This window comes from Rutidosis leptorrhynchoides, chromosome 3 (genome assembly GCF_046630445.1).
Source record: "Rutidosis leptorrhynchoides isolate AG116_Rl617_1_P2 chromosome 3, CSIRO_AGI_Rlap_v1, whole genome shotgun sequence".
Taxonomy (NCBI): Eukaryota; Viridiplantae; Streptophyta; class Magnoliopsida; order Asterales; family Asteraceae; genus Rutidosis; species Rutidosis leptorrhynchoides.
Genome location: NC_092335.1, coordinates 441,177,786 through 441,183,785, shown reverse-complemented (window position 1 = coordinate 441,183,785; position 6,000 = coordinate 441,177,786).

Sequence of the window (6,000 nt, the reverse complement as noted above, 5' to 3'; positions counted from 1 at the left end):
ATCCGATTCATCGGAGAATTGGTAATCCTCCCAATATTTTGCTTCCTTGGCGGAAACACCATTGACCATAATTAACCTTGGTCGGTTGGTTGAGGATTTTCTTTTACTTAACCGTTTTATTATTTCCCCCACCGGTTCCGATTCTTCTTCCGGTTCCGATTCTTCTTCCGGTTCCGACTCTTCTTCCGGTTCCTCTTCGGGAACTTGTGAATCAATTCACGAATCATTCCAATTTACATTTGACTCTTCATTATTATTAGGTAAGTCAATGGGACTTGTTCTAGAGGTAGACATCTATCATATAATATCAAACGCGTTAAGAGATTAATATATCACATAATATTCACATGTTAAAAATATATAGTTTCCAACAAAATTTGTTAAGCAATCATTTTTCAAGTAAACACGGTCGAAGTCCAGACTCACTAATGCATCCTAACAAACTCGATAAGACACACTAATGCAAAATTCTGGTTCTCTAAGACCAACGCTCGGATACCAACTGAAATGTCCCGTTCTTATCGATTAAAAACGTTCCATATTAATTGATTTCGTTGCGAGGTTTTGACCTCTATATGAGACGTTTTTCAAAGACTGCATTCATTTTTAAAACAAACCATAACCTTTATTTCATAAATAAAGGTTTAAAAAGCTTTACGTAGATTATCAAATAATGATAATCTAAAATATCCTGTTTACACATGACCATTACATAATGGTTTACAATACAAATATGTTACATCGAAATTAGTTTCTTGAATGCAGTTTTTACACAATATCATACAAACATGGACTCTAAATCTTGTCCTTATTTTAGTATGCAACAGCGGAAGCTCTTAGTATTCACCTGAGAATAAACATGCTTTAAACGTCAACAAAAATATTGGTGAGTTATAGGTTTAACCTATATATATATCAAATCGTAACAATAGACCACAAGATTTCATATTTCAATACACATCCCATACATAGAGATAAAAATCATTCATATGGTGAACACCTGGTAACTGACATTAACAAGATGCATATATAAGAATATCCCCATCATTCCGGGACACCCTTCGGATATGATATAAATTTTGAAGTACTAAAGGATCCGGTACTTTGGATGGGGTTTGTTAGGCCCAATAGATCTATCTTTAGGATTCGCGTCAATTAGGGTGTCTGTTCCCTAATTCTTAGATTACCAGACTTAATAAAAAGGGGCATATTCGATTTCGATAATTCAACCATAGAATGTAGTTTCAAGTACTTGTGTCTATTTTGTAAATCATTTATAAACCCTGCATGTATTCTCTGTAGTGACCCGAACTTTTCCATGTTTATATATATTAATTGAGATTGATATTTACATGATTAAATGTTTCCAACATGTTAAGCAATCAAACTTGTTAAGACTTGATTAATTGAAATATGTTTCATATAGACAATTGACCACCCAAGTTGACCGGCGATTCACGAACGTTAAAACTTGTAAAAACGACATGACGATATATATATGGATATACATATGGTTAACATGAGATTATGATAAGTAAGTATCTCCATAAGTATATTAACAATGAGTTATATACATATAAACAAGACTACTAACTTAAGGATTTCGAAACGAGACATATATGTAACGATTATCGTTGTAACGACATTTAAATGTATATATATCATATTAAGATATATTAATATATCATAATATCATGATAATATAATAATTTAACATCTCATTAGATATAATAAACAATGGGTTAACAACATTAATTGAGATCGTTAACTTAAAGGTTTCAAAACAACACTAACATGTAACGACTAACGATGACTTAACGACTCAGTTAAAATGTATATACATGTAGTGTATTTAGATGTATTAAAATACTTTTGGAAGACTTCAAGACATATATCAAAACACTCATACTTAACGAAAATGGTTACAGTTACTTTTCCATTCTTTTCTTTTATCAAGAATTCTAGTCGTATTCTTACCCGTATTATACACAGCTTCAAAACGTACTTACTATGAGTATATACCAATAGTAACTAGCATGGGATTCCACTCTTGATTATGTCATGTATGACTAATCAATTTTAACTTCTACCATGAGCTAGTCAACTAACTAGAACTTCTTTTAACCCCACTCACCACTCACCAATTACCACTCATCATTCACTCCATTTCACTTCCAATTCTCTTTCTAATTCTCTCTCAACACACACACACTATTATGAACGTATTTTTCCAGTAGTTAATCATCATCTTCATCAAAAATCACTTCAAGAATCAAGCTATAATCATCATAGGAAGAACACTTCAAGAACACTTCAAAAATCCCTTCAAGTTTACTAATTTACTTCCAAGCTTTCTAATCCATTCCAAGTAATCATCTAAGATCAAGAAACCTTTGTTATATACAGTAGGTTATCTTTCTTATTCAAGGTAATATTCATATTCAAACTTTGATTCACTTTCTATAACTATAAACTATCTTAATTCGAGTAAAAATCTTACTTGAACTTGTTTTTGTGTCATGATCCTACTTCAAGAACTTTCAAGCCATCCAAGATCCTTTGAAGCTAGATCATTTCTTGTCACTTCCATTAGGTTTACCTACTAAACTTGAGGTAGTAATGATGTTCATAATATCATTCGATTCATATATATAAAACTATCTTATTCGAAGGTTTAAACTCGTAATCACTAGAACATAGTTTAGTTAATTCTAAACTTGTTCGCAAACAAAAGTTAATCCTTCTAACTTGACTTTTAAAATTAACTACACACATGTTCTATATCTATATGATATGCTAACTTAATGATTTAAAACCTGGAAACATGAAAAACACCGTAAAACCGGATTTACGCCGTCGTAGTAACACCGCGGGCTGTTTTGGGTTAGTTAATTAAAAACTATGATAAACTTTGATTTAAAAGTTGTTATTCTGAGAAAATGATTTTTATTATGAACATGAAACTATATCCAAAAATTATGGGTAAGCTCAAAGTGGAAGTATGTTTTCTAAAATGGTCATCTAGACGTCGTTCTTTCGACTGAAATGACTACCTTTACAAAAATGACTTGTAACTTATTTTTCCGACTATAAACCTATACTTTTCTGTTTATATTCATAAAATATAGTTCAATATGAAAGCATAGCAATTTGATTCACTCAAAATGGATAAAATGAAGAAGTTATGGGTAAAACAAGATTGGATAATTTTTCTCATTTTAGCTACGTGAAAATTGGTAACAAATCTATTCCAACCATAACTTAATCAACTTGTATTGTATATTATGCAATCTTGAGATACCATAGACACGTATACAATGTTTCGACCTATCATGTCGACACATCTATATATATTTCGGAACAACCATAGACACTCTATATGTGAATGTTGGAGTTAGCTATACAGGGTTGAGGTTGATTCCAAAATATATATAGTTTGAGTTGTGATCAATACTGAGATACGTATACACTGGGTCGTGGATTGATTCAAGATAATATTTATCAATTTATTTCTGTACATCTAACTGTGGACAACTAGTTGTAGGTTACTAACGAGGACAGATGACTTAATAAACTTAAAACATCAAAATATATTAAAAGTGTTGTAAATATATTTTAAACATACTTTGATATATATGTATATATTGTTATAGGTTCGTGAATCAACCAGTGACCAAGTCTTACTTCCCGACGAAGTAAAAATCTGTGAAAGTGAGTTATAGTCCCACTTTTAAAATCTAATATTTTTGGGATGAGAATACATGCAGGTTTTATAAATGATTTACAAAATAGACACAAGTACGTAAAACTACATTCTATGGTTGAATTATCGAAATCGAATATGCCCCTTTTTATTAAGTCTGGTAATCTAAGAATTAGGGAACAGACACCCTAATTGACGCGAATCCTAAAGATAGATCTATTGGGCCTAACAAACCCCATCCAAAGTACCGGATGCTTTAGTACTTCGAAATTTATATCATATCTGAAGGGTGTCCCGGAATGACGGGGATATTCTTATATATATGCATCTTGTTAATGTCGGTTACCAGGTGTTCACCATATGAATGATTTTTATCTCTATGTATGGGATGTGTATTGAAATATGAAATCTTGTGGTCTATTGTTACGATTTGATACATATAGGTTAAACCTATAACTCACCAACATTTTTGTTGACGTTTAAAGCATTTTTATTCTCAGGTGAATACTAAGAGCTTCCGCTGTTGCATACTAAAATAAGGACAAGATTTGGAGTCCATGTTTGTATGATATTGTGTAAAAACTGCATTCAAGAAACTGATTTCGATGTAACATATTTGTATTGTAAACCATTATGTAATGGTCGTGTGTAAATAGGATATTTTAGATTATCATTATTTGATAATCTACGTAAAGCTTTTAAACCTTTATTTATGAAATAAAGGTTATGGTTTGTTTTAAAAATGAATGCAGTCTTTGAAAATCTTCTCATATAGAGGTCAAAACTTCGCAACGAAATCAATTAATATGGAACGTTTTTAATCAATAAGAACGGGACATTTCAGTTGGTATCCTAGCGTTGGTCTTAGAGAACCAGAAAATTTGCATTAGTGTGTCTTATCGAGTTGTTAGGATGCATTAGTGAGTCTGGACTTCGACCGTGTTTTCTTTAAAAATGATTGCTTAACATTTTTGTTGGAAACTATATATTTTTAACATATGAATATTATGTGATATATTAATCTCTTAACGTGTTTGATATTATGTGATAGATGTCTACCTCTAGAAAAAGTCCCATTGACTCACCTAATAATAATGAAGAGTCAAATGTAAATTGGAATGATTCGTGGACTGATTCACAAGTTTCCGAAGAGGAACCGGAAGAAGAGTCGGAACCGGAAGAAGAATCGGAACCGGAAGAAGAATCGGAACCGGAAGAAGAAATAGAACTGGTAGGGGAAATAATAAAATGGTTAAGTAAAAGAGAATCCTCAACCAACCGACCAAGGTTAATTATGGTCAATGGTGTTTCCGCCAAGGAAACAAAATATTGGGAGGATTACCAATTCTCCGATGAATCAGATTCAAACGAGAATTCCGATGATGTTATAGAAATTACCCCAAGTGAATTTAAAAAGGCAAAAGAAAATAATAAGGGAAAGGGCATAAAAATAGAGAAATCTAATTCCAACCCCGATGAACTTTATATGTATCGTCAACCCCCGAAGTCCTTAAGTTGTAACAATGACCCGGGAACCTCTAAACCACCAGGTTTTTTTAAACCAATGTGGACAACGACGGCTCGTATTAGGGGAACATCATATATCCCTAGAAACTTGGCAAAACGAACCAAAACCGAACAAGAAGAAACGAGCGAGTCAGAATAAGATAGTTGTACTCGTGTGGTGTAATATATGTAATATAGTGTGCTTATGCTTTATGATATATGTAAAAATTGCTTGTATTAATAAGTATTTTTTTATGAATCTAACTCTTGTCTATTTTACAGTATAAAAACACAAAATGGATAGACAACCCAATATTTTAAGAGACCTACCCGGAGACATGATTGATGAAATCTTGTCTAGAGTCGGTCAGAATTCCTCGGCACAACTATTTAAGGCGAGATCAGTTTGTAAGACATTCGAAGAACGTTCCAAGAATGCCTTGGTTTATAAAAGGCTTTCGTTCGAAAGATGGGGGATATCACATTGGGAAATCCATAAGTTACGATGTGTTTACTTTGACGCATATATTGCGGGGAACCCAAATGCTATTTTACGCAACGGGTTAAGAAATTATTTTGACTCAGTATATCCGAATATAGGACTTCGTGATTTAGATAAAGCGGCTAACATGCAACATAAAGAAGCATGTTATGCTTACGGGTTAGTAATGTTCGCTTCTCACCAAAGTGAGAACAAGAACATCGGGCTACAACTATTAAACAAAACGTTCCCACAAGTGACGGAGTCGGTAATTGGGGTAAGAAATGAGGTTTTTAGGTTATTACGAGAC